This window comes from Leucoraja erinacea, chromosome 5, assembly GCF_028641065.1.
Source record: "Leucoraja erinacea ecotype New England chromosome 5, Leri_hhj_1, whole genome shotgun sequence".
NCBI lineage: Eukaryota > Metazoa > Chordata > Chondrichthyes > Rajiformes > Rajidae > Leucoraja > Leucoraja erinaceus.
Genome location: NC_073381.1, coordinates 47,543,205 through 47,561,528, shown reverse-complemented (window position 1 = coordinate 47,561,528; position 18,324 = coordinate 47,543,205). Strand labels below are relative to the sequence as shown.

At 42.6% G+C, this 18,324-nt stretch overlaps 1 protein-coding gene and 1 long non-coding RNA gene across 2 annotated transcripts in view; one reads left to right on the top strand and one right to left on the bottom strand.

The window, feature by feature from the left end:
- The window catches only part of LOC129697203 (uncharacterized), a 32,466-nt gene extending 28,287 nt beyond the window's left edge, over positions 1-4,179 (top strand). The window contains exon 3 of the long non-coding RNA XR_008723468.1: positions 1,538-4,179. This is a non-coding gene — a long non-coding RNA (uncharacterized LOC129697203). The remainder of the gene's footprint in view (positions 1-1,537) is intronic.
- The window catches only part of LOC129697201 (XK-related protein 6-like), a 357,932-nt gene that overhangs the window by 147,855 nt on the left and 191,753 nt on the right, over positions 1-18,324 (bottom strand).

Below are 18,324 nucleotides of genomic sequence, written 5' to 3'. Positions count from 1 at the left end.
ATTGTCTCAGAGTTAGTTGCAAGTCGTCCCCAGTTTACCAATGTCCAACTTACTCACGGCCCGTCATACCAGCGAGCATCTGGCAGATGGGCGGGGGATGGATCTGCCAGCTTCTGTGAAGCTGCTGCTGACTGTTCCTGCCACCAGCTGGATATTTACCACATCAAACTCAGGATAAATGCATTCTAGTTAACACATTGATGTCCATTTTGTGAATCCTCTGCAGAGACGTGCCATCTGGGCCAGCAAAAGTGTCCTATTTAAAACCATCAAGAGGCTTTTACAACCTTGTGTGCAGTAAAATTTTTCAAAATAATATTTTTATTAGCCTGAGAAAAGCTTAATATCAGCTTCACTATTAAAACTTGCAAAGTGAGATTTAAATTGTTTCTACAGACTCTCTATTCCCATGGGATTACCCACCTCTACCGACATCTTCTGCTGTGAGGGAGCTCAGTTCACCGCCGCTTTTCTGACTTGCAAACTGCTCAGTTTACGAAGAGCTCCCTTGAATGGAACCCAGTTGTAAATCGGCGAGGAACTTGTACATTAGATGAATAACAGTAATGGACACCAGGAGAGGTAACTCACTCATTTGGATTCAAAACCGACTCACAGAAGACAGTAGTGGAAGGGTGTTATTCTGGTTGGAGGTCTGCGCCCAATGGAGTTCCACAGGTCTCTGTACTGGGACCTCCCTTGTTGGTGATATAGATAAACTATTTGGATGTAAACCTGGATAGAAGTATGTAAAATTATAAGAGGCACAGATAGGGCAGACAGTCAGAACCCTTTTCCCAGAATAGAAATGACAAAAGCTTAAAGGCATAGCTTTCAGGTGAGAGAGGCAATGTTTAAAGGAATTGTGCAGGGCATGTTTTTCACATAGCTGCTTGGATCACGTTGCTAGAGATAGTGGTGGAGACATTTAAGAAGCTTTTAGATAGATACATGGATATGCAGGGAATGGAGGGATGAGGGTCAAGTGCAGGCAGAGAAGATTAGTTTAACAACATCATGTTTAGGTGCAAGAGTAGGCCACTGTGGGCAGAAGGGCAGAAGGGCATGTTCCTGTGCTGTACTGTTCTATGTTCTATGGTCTATAACCAAAATGTTGTTAAGAGGTTTTAAAGCAGGAAGAAGTGGTAGAGAAATAGCAACATTTAGGGAAGGATATCCTGAAACAAGGACCTTGACTGATGAAGGTACAATAAACTGATGGGTCAATCAAAACCAAGGATGGTCATAAGGCCAAGATTGGAAGGGCACTGGTAGCATGGACTGGAGGACAATATGGAAGATGGAGGGACAATTATTTGTAGGAATTTGAAATTGTGGTGGAGGTCTTTAAAATCAGGGATTTTCTCTTTGGAGGAGCCAATGTATGTCAACAAGAATGAGGGGGAGCAGCAAAAATTGTAGAATTCTAATTTCATGGAAGGAGACCATTTGGTCCATCATGTTTATGTTTACTCAACAATGCAATCCTGTGGTCCCATTCCCCTGCTCGTAACCTTTCAATTCATTCTCTTCTCAGGAATCCGTGTCTTTAGCTTTCCCTGGATCCTTGACTTCTTCATCAGCAGACCTCAAGCGGAATGGATTTGCTCTATGGCAGCAACAAACAAAATATTCATTGTTCCAGTTCCAATCTTGAGTTTAAAGGAAATGAATCCCAGATCAAAACATCTCTCTTGGTACCAAAGCTTGTCTTCATAAACCCTTTGTTATCTTTTTTGCAACATTCTAAATCAGTACCCTTTGATCTTTGAGCCATTCAGTGGTAAGAATGGATGATCTGTGTTCCATATAACCATATAACCATATAACAATTACAGCACGGAAACAGGCCATCTCGACCCTTCTAGTCCGTGCCGAACACATAATCTCCCCTAGTCCCATATACCTGCGCTCAGACCATAACCCTCCATTCCCTTCCCATCCATATAACTACCCAATTTATTTTTAAATGATAAAAACGAACCTGCCTCCACCACCTTCACTGGAAGCTCATTCCACACAGCTACCACTCTCTGAGTAAAGAAGTTCCCCCTCATGTTACCCCTAAACTTCAGTCCCTTAATTCTCATGTCATGTCCCCTTGTTTGAATCTTCCCTACTCTCAGTGGGAAAAGCTTTTCCACGTCAACTCTGTCTATCCCTCTCATCATTTTAAAAACCTCTATCAAGTTCCCCCTTAACCTTCTGCGCTCCAAAGAATAAAGCCCTAACTTGTTCAACCTTTCTCTGTAACTTAGTTGCTGAAACCCAGGCAACATTCTAGTAAATCTAACCTTATAATGTTCTTGTATATCTGTTCTTGATCTGGAACTGAAACGTGGCATCCCTAAAACTATTCTCGTCAATCTTCTCTGCACCATCTCTGGGCTTAAACTTCCTTCCTCAGGTGTAGTGGCCATAATCAGACCCAATATTCCATTTGTGCTATAACAGACTAATTAATGTACCGGTTTGACACAACTTTCCTCTGCTTCTGCCTCGGTGGGTCAGACAGCATCTCTGGAGGGAATGGACATGCGACGTTTCAGGACAGGATCCTTCTTCACCCTCATTGGAGTAAGGGGGAGAAAGCTGGAAAAAAGGTGGGAACGGACAAAGCCTGGCAAGTATTGGTGAGGGGGATTCAATTGGCAGATAGGTGACCAAAGGCAAGAGATGAAAAGGAGACAAAAGGATACTGGAGGAGAGAGAATTAGAGAAGAAAACACTTCACTTACCCATCTAACAATCAACCCCCATTCACCTGTAACCACCTATCACTTGCTAAGCTTTGTCCCACCTCCATCTCTTTTTCAGCCTTATACCCCTACTATAATCGTCTGAAGAAGGGTCCCGACCTGAAACGTTGCCTACCCATTTCCTCCAGAGATGCTGCCTGACCCACTGAGTTACTCCAGCACTGCTTTCCTTTCTGTTTCTCAGTTCCTCTATACCTTCTAGAACTACACTATCTCATCTATTTCTCTCACCTTATTCCGTCAGCCATGGTGTATCATTTCCCATTTCTCTGCATTAAATTTCATCTGCCACTTGCGTGCCCATTCAGCCAGCCTATCTCAATATTCTTGCAGTTTAATAGACTCCCCCTCAAATTTCTACCACACTTCCAATTTGGTATCAATAAACAAATTTAGGACATTTTAATCACATACGACTCACTTTGCAAATTAGGACACCAACACAAAAGCTTTGGGTTGTAGATTGTGGAGACCAGCCAGGAATGTAACAGAATAGTCAGGCCTAGTGGCTACAATCCATGGATAAGAGTTCCACCAGCAAAATAGCTAATCCTGGCATAAATTCATGTAATGCACAGATTTAGGAATAGATCAACCTAGCATTTCGAAGGGCATGCGATCCAAAGCTCATCACTGAATTTAATATAACCCCAAGAATTCAAGCAATTTGGTTGAGAGTCAAACATGTGTCAAAGAAAAGAATGGATTTGATGGCAAGGGAACTGTGGGAGGAACCAAAGACACTCGATATATTTGGGTGGAGGAAATTTCTATTTATCCAATTCTAAATATTGGGCTGGAGACACAAGGAACTGTGATAACCAATTCTAGATATTGGTCTGGAGAACAAGGTAACATTTTAGGTTGAGATTGAAACATCTATCCATGTTCTCCAGAAATGCTGCCTGACCCGCTGAGTTACTCCGGCACTTTGGCTTAATGATGGTCTGTCAGAGGTGAAGAAATAATAGGAGATAATAGAATATGAGCAGCTGAGTGGAACAAAGTTAAAGGCTAAGAGAAGAAAGTGGATCTAGACTCTTGGTCCTTGCTCTGGTGAAGAAGGTAAAACGGTGAACAGGCAAAGTGTAAGCTGCAGCTATATTGGACTCTCTCCAGAGAAGTAATTAGAATACATAGAGTCAAAGAGTCATGCAGCACGGAAACAGGTTCTTCAGCCCAACAGTACCACTGGTGCGTCACTATGGCACCCACATAAGATTAAAGGTAACTTGGTAGTGAAAGGGAAATAATGGATAATAATGAAGAAATAACTGCAAGGAGTCAGAGATTCAGTGATTGGATAAAGTTGATATGTTTGGGGTGGTGTGTGCCAGAGACTGTACAAAGGTCTAATTAAAAATTTAAATAATGAAATTATTTCAGAGAGTAGATGCAGAATTGGCCACTTCAGCGAGAGCAGCTAGCTAAAACAAGAGGTTAGAATCTTAAATTAGAACTACGTCTTTCAGGAGCAAAATCAAGACTATGGGTATTGGTTCGATTGAAATTTTCAAAGTTGAGATTGAAAGAGTTTAATTAGGCAATGGTGTCAAGGGATATAGATCAAAGGCGGGTAAATGGCGAGGCGAGGTTCACAGCTAATTGAAAAGCAGAACAGGCTCAAGGGGTTGACTGTTTCTGTTCTTATCTTGCCTCCAATGTTTTTATGTAATTCACCTTCTTTGATGCTCATAAATAAACATGCCTTGGTGCTTTGGGTGATTATTTGGGTTTGTGATTGATTTACACAGTTGTAATTTGTAGTTAGATGGTTAAAAATTATCTATATGGGGGGGGGGGGGGGGGAAGTAATGGTGAACAGACAAATAATCAGCTATCACCTGTGTTTAAGAGGGACAATGCTGGAGAATCGAAGGTTACACAAAAAAAGCTGGAGAAACTCAGCGGGTGCAGCAGCTCTATGGAGCGAAGGAAATAGGCAACGTTTCGGGCCGAACCCGTTAAGAAGGGTTTCGGCCCGAAAAGTTGCCTATTTCCTTCGCTCCATAGATGCTGCTGCACCCGCTGAGTTTCTCCAGCTTTTTTGTGTAATCAGCTATCACCTGCTGCCTCCTAAATTAGTGTAAAGCGATGCTAAATTCAATTGACAAAACAACTTTGTTAAATTTCTCGCAAATGACAACAGATTCCATTTGCTTTCACGCTCGAGAAGGGAATCATTGAGGCTCACTCTTACCCGCAACATTTGATATTCCAAGATGTAAATAGGCTCTAGGAACACATTGTTACTGTGTGATAACAACTTGCATATTCTTTCACAATCAAGGTACAATATCTTTAACATTAACTTCCTTCCGTGATGAAGATGGAAGCCATTAAGCCCACAGTGTCTCTGCAATTCTCAGAAAAATGATGTTCGTCCAATTACCTCATTATGAGGGAGGAAACCAGAACACATGGAGTCACTTCCATTTCTTAGGCCAAGGTCACAAAAAGATCCACAACCTGAATTTTTGTCATTCCGTGCTACACCTTTCTAGATTGACATGAAATCACCAGCCAACCTCCTGAAGAGCAGCAAGCACAAGACAACATTACCAATCAAGATACATCCTCCACAAGACCAAATGAGAAATGTGACAATGATTGATCGATGTTCAGGTAAGAAGAAGCCAAAAGTCCAACAACCATTGCTAAATGATCATTTGATTGTGGAGACTATAGGCAGTACACGTACAAGATCCAAATATGGAAATATGGACCAGGATAAAGCCATTGTACAAAGATCATGCATCATTGAGACTAAGACAGGTCAGCAGATAAGAAGGAACCAAATCATCTGGACCATAGCTGTTGGAGCAGAAAGTATAATAGCAATCGAAAGGCAAAGAATTGCTGAAATGCAAGACCTGAAATAATAACAAAACATGCTGGAAATGTTTAGCAGATCAGATTGTATTTATCAGAAGAGTAAACAAACCTGAAACTTCAATTCTGTTTCTTCTTCCAAGATTTAAGTTTTATTTAGTTTCGAGATACAGTGTGGAAATAGGCCCTTCGGCCCATCAAGTCCACACTGACCTGTACACTAATTCTATCTTACACGTTAGTGACAAATTACAGAGGCCAGTTAACCAACAAAGCTGCACATCTTTGCAATGTGGAAGGAAACTGGAGCACCGGCGAAAACCCACATGGTCATAGGGAGAATATACAAACTCCACACAGACAGAACCCATGGTCAGAATCAAACCTGAGTCACTGGCACTGTAAGGCAGCAACTCTACCACTGAACCACAGTGCCAAAGACATTGAGTACTTCAGTAATTTCTATTTTTAATGCCCACAACAACACAAATAACATTAGTGGCATTAGCAAACATAGACACAAAAAGCTGGAGTAACTCAGCGGGGCAGGCAGCATCTCTGAAGAGAAGGAATGGCTGAAGATTTGGGTCGAGACCCTTCTTCAGACGTCTCAACCCGAAACGTCACCCATTCCTTCTCTAAAGAGATGCTGCCTGTCCCGCCGAGTTACTCCAGCTTTTTGTATCTATCTTCAGTTTAAACCAGCATCTGCAGTTCCTTCTTACATTAGCATGAGCCACACTGGCAGAAGTAAATGTAACTTCAGCGGCAATTGGAATAGCTACAGTGCCTTCCATAATGTTTGGGACAAAGACCCATCATTTATTTATTTGCCTCTCTACACAATTTGAGATATGTAATAGAATAAATCACACGTGGTTAAAGTGCACATTGTCAGATTTTAATAAAGGTCATTTTTATACATTTTGGTTTCACCATGTAGAAATTACAGCTGTGTTTATACATAGCCCCCCCCCCACCATTTCAGGGCACCATAATGTTTGGGACACATGGCTTCACAGGTGTTTGTAATTGCTCAGGTGTGTTTAATTGCCTCCTTAATGTAGGTATAAGAGAGCTCTCAGCACCTAGTCTTTCCTCCAGTCTTTCCATCACCTTTGGAAACCTTTATTGCTGTTTATCAACATGAAGACCAAAGTTGTGCCAATGAAAATCAACGAAACAATTATGAGACTGAGAACCATGAATAAAACTGTTAGAGACATCAGCCAAACCTTAGGCTTACCAAAATCAACTATTTGGAACATCATTAAGAAGAAAGAGAGCACTGGAGAGTTTACTAATCACAGAGGGACTGGTAGGCCAAGGAAGATCTCCACAGCTGATGACAGGAATTCTCTCTATAATAAACAAAAATCCCCAAACACCTGTCCGACAGATCAGAAACACTCTTCAGGAGTCAAGTATGGATTTGTCAATGACCACTGTCTGCAGAAGACTTCATGAACAGAAATATAGAGGCTACACTGCAAGATGCAAACCACTGGTTTGCTGCAAAAATAAGATGGCCAGGTTACAATTTGCCAAGAACTAAAAAGAGCAACAACAGTTCTGAAAAAAGTTCTTATGGACAGATGAGACAAAGATTAACTTATATCAGAATTATGGCAGAAGCTAAGTATGGATGAGCGAAGGAACTGCCCAAGTTCCAAAGCAAACCACCTCATCTGTGAAACAGTGGTGGGGGTGTTATGGCCTGGGCATGTATGGCTGCTGAAGGTACTGGCTCACTTATCTTCATTGATGATACAATTGTTGATGGTCGTAGCATAATGAATTCTGAAGTGTATAGACACATCCTATCTGTTCAGGTTCAAACAAATGACTCAAAACTCATTGGCCGACAGTTCATTCTACAGCAAGACAATGATCCCAAACATACTGCTAAAGCACCAAAGGAGTTTTTCAAAGCTAAAAAATGGTCACTTCTTGAGTGGCCAAATCAATCACCCGATCTGAACCCAACTGAGCATGCCTTTTAAATGTAGAAGAGAAAACTGAAGGGGAATAGCCCCCAAAACAAGCATAAACTAAAGATGGCTGCAAAGATGGCAGAGCATCACTAGAGAAGACACCCAGCAACTGGTGATGTCCATGAATCGCAGACTTCAAGCAGTCATTGCACGCAAAAGATATGCAACAAAATACTAAACATGACTACTTTCATTTACATGACATTGCTGTGTCCTAAACATTATGGTGCCCTGAAATGGGGGGACTATGTATAAACACTGCTGCAATTTCTACATGGTGAAACCAAAATGTATAAAAATATCCTTTAATAAAATTGGACAATGTGCACTTTAATCACATTTGATTTTTTTGTAAAAAATCTCAAATTGTGTACAGAGGCAAATAAATAAATGATGGGTTTTTGTCCCAAACATTACGGAGGACAATGTAAAACCAGATCCACATAACATTGCACCAACTTACCACAAAATGAAATGACAGGAAAGTCAGCGTAGTAATATCATATTGTACTGCCTAAGCATTATCAGGGAGAGAAATTTTTGTGACAAGAATAGATCATCTGTAAAAGACGGAGTTTAAAAGAAAAGGAATTTTTTCATGAATCGAAGATTAAATGTTTTGTAAGAATAAATTAAGATCAATATTGTTAAGTCTAGTAGACATTTCGCACTTGTACTATATCACTGTCTGGCACACTTTATTCCGTATAAAGAAAATATATTGTGTCACTCAGCAAAGGCATGAACTAGCATGAATAAACAAATCACTGAGCCATAGACCTGAAGTTTCAGTCTGGAAGTCTAAATAACCAACGGCAGTCTGGATTTCAAGTGAGATGTAACTGGTGACATAAGTTGTATAAGATGTTGGTGAGACTGGATTTAGAGTATTGGGTTCAATTCTGAACACCATGTTATAGGAAAGATGTTGTCAAGCTGGAAAGGGTGCAGAGAAGATTTACGAGGATGTTAGGAAGCAAGGGCCTGAGCTACAGGAAGAAATTGAGCAGGCTAGGACTCTATTCCTTGGAGCGCAGGAGGATGAGGGGTGGTCTTATAGAGGTGTATAAAGTCATGAGAGGACTAGATCAGATAGACACATAGAGTCTCCTGGTACGTGGACAGGTTTGGTGGGATATGGACCATACGTGGGCAGTTGGGACAAGTGTAGCTGGACATGTTGGCTGGTGTTGGTGCGTTGGGACGAAGGGCCTGTTTCCACACTGTATCACTATGACCATAACTTTGTCTTGGAAAGTGCTCTACACTAGATTAATGTGCATTGTGATGTGCTGGAAATGTATCAGCTTTTACCTTGCATCCCATGTTAAGTGATTGAGCTATTGATATAGGTAGCTTCCTTTATCAGTCTGAAGAAGGGTTCTGACCCGAAATGTCACCTATCGATGTGCTTCAGAGATGCTGCTAAGTCATTGAGTTACCGCAGCAACTTTGTATTTTTAATAGATCAGCATCTACACTTCCTAGTTGTTGCTGTAAGCTTATGTTGGGCTAGGGACTACAACTGCGAAAAAAAGCTCCTTAATATCTTCCTGAAGAGAATATTTACAACAGATTTTTAGGCCATTCTAATAAGCACGTTTAGTATTCCGACAGCATGCCCAGGTCATAGGTCACTGGAGATAAACATTCTCAGCAGATGAGCGGCCTCGTGTATACAGACCTACGTTTCATCCGTAGTCAGGATCGAACCGGGTCTCCGACGCTACATGCACTGTTGAATTGCTACTGGAGTTAACAACAATAGTTCTCCCTTCTCTACTGGTCTATGTAGAAATCTCAGCAGTGACAATCTAATGAATCAAGGTCCGGTCCCCCTCAGCCTGGGTGTATAGGTTCCATTATCACTCGGGCTGCCCTGCCGGGTTATACAGGATTATTATACAGGGGCAAACCACGCACCCCTCTCCTGCATAACTGCAGGAGGTAGATTTGTGAGCGGAGTCTCATTACCATCCCCGACCCCTCCCGAGTGTCCCATCCTGGTCCGGGGGCGACCGGAGATGTCCGGGGTGACCCTGGGCTGACGGGACACCGGCCCAGAGCAGTGGTGGCCCCAGGCCCCAGGCCCCAGGCCCCAGGCCCCAGGCCTCCACTGCTCTTAGATTTCATAAAAGAATCCCGCCGCATTTTGGGGATAGAAACATAGAAACATAGAAAATAGGTACAAGAGTAGGCCATTCGGCCCTTCGAGCCAGCACTGCCATTCAATATGATTATGGTTGATCATCCAAAATCAGTACTCCGTTCCTGCTTTTTCCCCATATCCTTTGATTCTGTTAGCCTTAAGAGCTATATCTACCTCTAAAACATCCAGTGAATTGTCCTCCACTGCCTTCTGTGGCATGGAATTCCATAAATTCACAACTTTCTGGGTAAAAAGTGTTTTCCCCATCTCAGTCTTAAATGGCATTCCCCTTATTCTTTAACTGTGTGCCCTGGTTCTGGACTCCCACAACATGGGGAACAAATTTCCTGCATCTAGCCTGTCCAATCCCTTAAGAATTTTATATATTGAATAGAATGAATAGAATAGAATAGAATGCCTTTTATTGTCAGTCAAACAGCTTGGTTTGAACGAAATTGCATTTCTACAGTCTAAAATATTACAAAATAACCCAAGACACACACTTAACACAATTTACATAAACATCCATCACAGTGAATCTCCAACACCTCCTCACTGTGATGGAAGGCAAAAGTCTTATCTCTTCCCTTTGCTCTTCTCCCGTGGTCCAGCAGTCCAACTGCAATGTCGAAGCGACTGGGGCTCACGATGTTAAAGCCCCCGGCGGGCGATGGTAAGTCCTGTGGCCGTTTAAGCCGCGCCGGGAGATGTTAGGCCCCGCTCTGAATCTTTTAAACCACGCGATTCTGGCAGGAGAAGTTGCCGTTGCGGAAGCTCTGAAAAGCGGTCTCCAACCAGGGACCTGCGAGCTCCCGATGTTCCTGTCCACCGGGCCTGCAGCCGGAGCCCCCGAAGCTCCGAAGTCGGGTCGCACCCACAGCTCTTCTTGCTCTGAAGTTGGCCAGCTCCGCGATGTCAGGTCCGCAGGCCCCGCGACTGGAGCCCTCAGGTTGGTTCTGGCCGAAGACCGCCGCTGGCTCCACGATGTTAGGCCCAGCGACACCAGAGACCCGATAGGGAAAAAGTCGGATCCCCGTACAGGGAAGAGATTAAACGGTTTCCCCCCCCCAAACCCCCCACAAATACACAGCTAAAAAAACAATAAAAACTAGAATCAAAACGTACATTTAACGAGACAAAAATTAAAAAAAGACAGACGCACTGCAGTCGAGCTGCTGCCGTTTGGTGCCGCCAAACCACATATAAGATTTCTATTTCTATAAGATTTCCCTCTCATCCTAATTTAAGTGAATACAAGTCCAGTCGATTCTTTCTTTACATATAATATAAGCATATAATATTATATTAATATGTATTAATTAATATAATATAATATTACTAATATATTATACTAGATCACGTGGGACCCTCCCTCCCTCCCTCCCTCCATAACCCCTCTCCCCTCCCTACCTACCCACTCCTCTCCCTCCATCCTCCTACTCCCCCACTCTTCACCTCCCCCCTTTCCCACCCCCCTACTCTCCACACTTCCCCTACTGCACCCACTCCATCTATCCCCCACACCCTACTTCCCCCACTCCCCCCTCTCTCTCCCTCTATCCCCCTCCTCCCCCACTCTACCTACCTCCTCACCCCCACTTTCCCCTCCCTCTCCTTCCCACCTTCACAATGAAAATTGCAATGTTTTTTTTTTTTAAATTTCTTTAAAATAATCTAAACACAATGTTAGCTGTTAATGAAAACGGAACAATTTTAATAAAAGGTTTTTTTTTTTGTTTAGAATAATATCAATGTCAATGAAAATCGTGATTTATTTTAATGCAAATGAGATTTGGGATCCCATTGTGACGTCATTGTGAGGTTGAGTGCGGCTGACGGGCAGGTCAAGTGGAAAAGTGTTTTTGTAACGTTTAAAATGTCAATGACATAAAATATAAGATCAATCTGAAGGGAACTTGGTACGGCACATCATAGGACAATGGTGAACAAGGTGGGCCAAAAATTGTACCATTTTGGCGGAATTTGGAGAACACGCATGCACGTAAACAAACAAACAAAGGAAATTATAGTTTTAGTAAAATATACTAGACCAACTGGGACCCGTTGGGTCCCTGTCACATGGGAGGCCTGGTCCCTCAACGCAACCCATTCTCTGACGCAATATTCCACACTCACCCATAACCTCCAACTCTGCAGAGGCATATCTCCAGCACTACCTCCCCCTCCTCTTGCTTCGAGGTCTTTAAAAAAATAATGCAATTGCCTCCTCCCTCTCTTGTTTAACTTGCTGGAAGCACTGAGTGTTGTTCAGGGCCAACAGGGATTTGGATCTCCCTCCCCCTCCTGTTCAGGTAAAAACTTGGTGGAAGGATTGAGTGTTCCTCGATTGCAACTTTATATGTAACTGTTGCAAGCTGGGCCATCAAGGATTTAGCTGTTAAATTCTTCTTAAACTTGAATTTTTAAACTTAAAAATGATAAATAACTTGTGAAATATAACACCAATCTATATACCTATTGCCATCCCAGGACAATTTGGCCTGAGGAATGTTGCAATCATACTCCTGCACATTTTACTTTACTAAACTTTGATTGCGTTGCCAGGTTATGGATAGAAAACAGACATTTATGGCAGAAAGTAGGCTTTTCAACCCATTTTGCCCCTGCAGCTTGAAAGAGCTGTTTGGACTAATTGTACTTTGCAACTCTAGGTCTGAGGCCCCACAGGCTAAGCCCTATGAAGTGCTCATCTAGCCACTTTTAAACGGATTAAAGGTCACCGATCCATGTTTTCGAGAGATGCTGTCTGACCTGCTTAGTTACTCCAGCACTTTGTGTCCTTTTGTGTATTAACTTTTTTCTACCCTCTGTGTAAAAATTCTCCTTTAAACTTTCCCTTTCTTCTTTTACAGGTTAACATTAATTATTACAAAACATTAGTTATAAAATAAAACTACATGATCCGAATGCAGTTTTGGACTCCCCATTCCAAAAAGCATAGCAAAACTGTTGCTATGACAAGACATGAGTTTGTAAGTGCATATGAATTGTGATAAGAATCTTTCATTCAGCAATAAAATTGGCTATTTATTAGAACAGGAAGGATAATACAGTTCCAATGGAAGAGTGTTCCGATTTGAAAGGATATGAGAGTGCAATTATTGAAAGATTATTTCCACTGACAAGAGTATTAATATCGCAAACATAAATTCAGGTTCAATATGGAAAACGCAGAAGATGAGTCAAGATTTTTTTTTCCTGAACAGACTTACTGGAAGATGGGAAATTAATGAGTGGTGAAGCTGTCAAGTACACTAGAGTCAGCACTTCCACAATGGGTTTAATTGTCTTCTTCTGCACTGAAGCTCCTGACAGCAATCAGATAGCAGTAATTGAACTGTTGTATTAATGGAGTTCACATTTCCCCTTCCACCATGATACCTGATGGACTGATGAGAGGAATAAATTGGGTAGATGCACAGAGTGCCTTGCCCAGAGTTGGGGAATCAAGGACCAGAGGACATGGGTTCAAGGTGAAGGGGAAAAGATTTAATAGGAAACTGAGGGGTAACTTTTTCTCACAAAATAGTGTGGTGGGTGTATGGAACAAGCTGCCAGAGAAGATAGTTGAAGCTGGGACTATCCCAACGTTTAAGAAACGGTTAGATATGTACATGGATAGGACACGTTTGGAAGGATATGGACAAAACGTAGGCAGGAGCTGGGACATGTTGGCTGGTGTGGGCAAGTTGGGCCGAAGGACCTGTTTCCGTACTGTATCACTCTATGACTCTATGACTGAAGTGTCAGGCTGCCCTCAGTGCTGACCCATACCCTGGGTGTCTGTACAGTGGATGTTAATATGACTGCAGTAGGAATTCCAGTCCTAATGTCAATCATTATTTAATTGACACTTGGTTTATACAGTCATGGACTCAGGATGGAATTTACTTTATTACAATGAGAAGACACTCTGTTTATGGATATGGAACCTGAAACATAATTATTATAAAGATTCTCCATGTAGGGTATAATAAAGATGGTGTGATATATTTTGTGCTACATAAAAGGATGTTTGATGTGTAGGTACACAAAATTGCTGGAGAAACTCAGCGGGTGCAGCAGCATCTATGGAGCGAAGGAAATAGGCAACGTTTTGGGCCGAAACTCTTCTTCAGACTGATGGGGGGTGGGGGGGAAGAAGGAAAGAAAAGGGGAGGAGGAGGAGCCCGAGGACGGGCGGATAGGAAGGTGGGAGGAGACAGCTCAAGGGTTAAGGAAGGGGAGGAGACAGTAAGGGCTAGCAAAATTGGGAGAATTCAATGTTAATGCCATCCGACGCAAGGTCCCCAGGCGGAATATGAGGTGCTGTTCCTCCAATTTCCGCTGTTGCTCACTCTGGCAATGGAGGATCATGGTAATCATGGTAATCATGGTAATGAATCATGGTAATTCACAGTGAGTTATCGTAGGCCCACTATTTCACCCTTGTCCTCAGCTGACCACAGGCATGGCTCTGGCACTTGGAAGCAGGAACTGCTCCTCCAGCCCCTGCCTCTCCTCTGCCATTTCCTTGACTTTGCAAATCATCAGTTACGGTAAATCATCAATCCCCTTCTTGGATAACTGTGCATGACAGAAACAAGCTATTGTTATGATGGTGCAAAGCTGTCTGACTGCACCATGCAACATAAATTCTCAAAGCAACTCCTCCCACAGAAAGGGTTCACGAGCGTCTAATGAGGCTACTAACTTGAAGATTCAAATGACTCCTGACTTCAGAAAAGCTTCTGTGCTGAGGCATTGCATCCTTTAGCTGTGTGGAGGAATGATAACGCTGAATCCCTCTTCCCACTACTATGAAAAAGCCAAGCCTTGGTGCAATGCATAATATGCAGCAGACCTTCCAGCATGAAGTGTTTAGTTTCAGACCTAGCCAAGTATGAAAAGAAAGTCTGTAACTGAATGCACTGCAGATTTAGGGACTGCCATGGTTCTGGGAAACTTGGATCAGTACACGTACTGGATAGGTTCGGAGGGACATGGGCCAAATGGGACGAGCTTAGATGGGGCATCTTGGCTAGCATGAATGAGTTGGCCCAAAGGGCTTATTTCTGTGCCACATGACTCTGAGTCTATGTTACAAGTATTTAAAAGTATTTACCTTATTTTGCTTACCATAAATTACACCAAGGGACTCAAGCAATGACCACATGGGATGAGATCAGAGGCATACCTGTTATCGGATTAAAGGCTTCCAAAATCTTCAATGCTCAATGGTTTTCTTATTTACTTTTATTCAATGAAGATTTTGTTTTTCACCATCATTTCACAAGTTGAGTAACACTTAACAACCTGGAACAGTGCTCAGTGCTCACTTCAGAACTCATTTGATGCTGTAGAAAATGGTCCAACACCATGTTTTGCAGTCTCTGTTTTTTTCCTGGTATTCTTTCACGCTTGTGGTGAAGTGTCACAACTCACTTGCAGAGGTGTGACTTGAATCTTCCAGACTGAAGCAAGCACAAATGTAACATACGATTTCTTAAAATATTTGCAATAGAAATATTACACATAACAGTGCCAGGTCAACAGATATCAGCCCTTTCCCAGACACAGATATACAGTAGTCTCCTATATCTATGGAATGCAGATCTAGACTCCTAGACATAGACTGCAGATCAATTGATGCTCTCATACTGAAACTGATTCCATTTGGATGAATGGAATCAACTGATTCCTACAACCCACACATACCCAGCAGCAAGCAGATCTGTAATATGCATAATCATAGTTTTTTAATACTTCACGATTTCAAATTTATTCATTTACAAAGATCGCTAGCAAGCCAATATTTATTACTTACTGAGAAGTTGATTGAAAGCCTCCTTGTCGCCCAAATGCTTGTTATGCACTGAGTCCAAAGAAGAGTCATTGCCTATCCAAGAGAGGCTGCCTGACCCACTGAGTTTCTCCAGCACTTTGTGTCCTGCACAAGGTTTCGTACATTATAATAAGGTACATGATCTTTTTATCATTAGCTGTCCTGGGACATCTGAGGTTGTGGATGCCAGCATTATTTCATTTACATTACAAACAAGGTGTTTACATTATTAAAATCAATTTTAGAACTACATTTTTAATTCAAAGTAAAGTGAAAGATTCTTCATGGAGAAATCTCCAAATAAAAAAAAGTCTAATGGGCCTGTCCCACTTAGGCGATTTTTTTGGCGACTGCCATAGTCGTAGCAGGTCGCCGAAAAACCAGCGACTGTACCCCCCCTACGACAATATCTACGACAACCTACCACCTAGTCGACGTCAAGCTACAGCAAGCTACCGACAACCGGTGACCACACCTATGACAACCTACGTCCACCCGCGACAAGCTACGACAAGGTACGAACCTGTCGGCAACAACTTAAGACATAGAACCATAGAAATTAGGTGCAGGAGTAGGCCATTCGGCCCTTCGACCTGCACCGCCATTCAATATGATCAGGCTGACATCCAAGGTGTACCTGAACCCCCTGATCCCCTTAGCCACAAGGGCCACATCTAACTCCCTCTTAAATATAGCCAATGAACTGGCCTCAACTACCCTCTGTGGCAGAGAGTTCCAGAGATTCACCACTCTCTGTGTGAAAAAAGTTCTTCTCATCTCGGTTTTAAAGGATTTCCCCCTTATCCTTAAGCTGTGACCCCTGGTCCTGGACTTCCCTAACATCTGGAACAATCTTCCTGCATCTAGCCTGTCCAACCCCTTAAGAATTTTGTAAGTTTCTATAAGATCCCCTCTCAAGCTTCTAAATTCTAGAGAGTATAAACCAAGTCTATCCAGTCTTTCTTCATAAGACAGTCCTGACACCCAGGAATCATTTGAACGTCTCTGCACTCCCTCTACCAATAATGTCTTGATTTCCAAAACAACTTAAGACAATACGTCGCCGGTTCATTGACGATTTCATTGGTGCTACCTCCTGAAACCACAAACAACTCACTGACTTCATCCACTTCACCACTGACTTCCACCCGGCACTCAAATAAACCTGAACTATTTCCGACACTTCCCTACCATTTCTTGACCTCACTATCTCCATCGCAGGTGATAGACTTCTGACTGACACCCACTATAAACCCACTGACTCCCATGGCTATCTAGACTACACTTCTTCCCACCCTGCTAAGGGGAGTAGGAGGTAACTGTGGCTGACAAGGGAAGTTAGGGATAGAATAAAACTAAAAGAAAAGATGTATAACACAGCAAAGAGTTGCCGGAAGCCAGAGGATTGGGAAACTTTCATAGGACAACAGATGGAAACAAAACGGGCAATACGGTCTGAAAAGATGAAGTACGAAGGAAAGCTGGCCAGGAAGGACAGTAAAAGCTTCTTTAGATATCTTAAGGGAAAAAGAGTAGTATAGTCAAATGTGGGTCCCTCGAAGGCAGACACAGGTGAAATTATTATGGGTAACAAGGAAATGGCAGAAGAGTTGAACAGGTACTTCGGATCTGTCTTCACTAAGGAAGACACAAACAATCTCCCAGATGTACTGGAGGACAAAGGATTTAAGGGGGTAGAGGAACTGAACAAAAATTTCATTAGGCGAGAAATAGTATTGGGTAGGCTAATGGGACTGAAGGATGATTACCAGGCCCTGGGCCTGATGGTCTGCATCCCAGGGTCCTCAGGGAGGTGGCTCTAGAAATAGTGGACGCATTGGTGATTATTTTCCAATGTTCGATCGATTCAGGATCAGTTCTGTGGATTGGAGGATAGCTAATTTTATCCCACTTTTCAAGAAAGGAGCAAGAGAGAAAACAGGGCATTACAGACCAGTTAGCCTGACTTCGGTGGTGTGAAAGATGCTGGTCAATTATTAAAGAATTATTAATAATGGGACATTTGGATAGCAGTAAAAGGATTAGTCTTTGTTAAAATGTTTACTTGAACATGGATTTATGAAAGGGAAATCATTCTTGACTAATCTTCTGGAATTTTTTGAGGATGTCACAAGTAAAATGTATGAATGGGTGCCAGTGCATGCAGTGTATCTAGACTTTCAGAAAGCCTTTGATAAGGTCCCACACGGGAGACTGGTGACTAAAATTAGAGCACATGGTATTGGGGGTAGGGTGTTGACATGGATAGAAAATTAGTTGGCAGACAGGAAGGACCCGTTCACTCAATAGGAGTGAACGGGTCCTTTTCAGAATGGCAGGCAGTGGCGAGTGGGGTGCCGCAAGGCTCGGTGTTGGGGCCGCAACTGTTTACCATATATATTAATGATTTGGAAGAGGGAATTAGGAGCAACACTGGCAAATTTGCGGATGACACAAAGCTGGGTGGCAGTGTGAACTGTGAAGAGAATGTTAGGAGGTTGCAGGGTGACCTGGACTGGTTGAGTGAGTAGGCAGATGCGTGGCAGATGCAGTATAATATAGATAAATGGGAGGTTATCCACTTTGCCGGCAAAAGTAAGGGGGCAGATTATTATCTCAATGAGGTTAGGTTAGGTAAGGGGGAGGTACAGCGAGACCTGGGTGTCCTTGTACACCGGTCACTGAAAGTTGGCGTACAGGTACAGCAGACAGTGAAGAAAGCTAATGGAATATTGGCCTTCATAA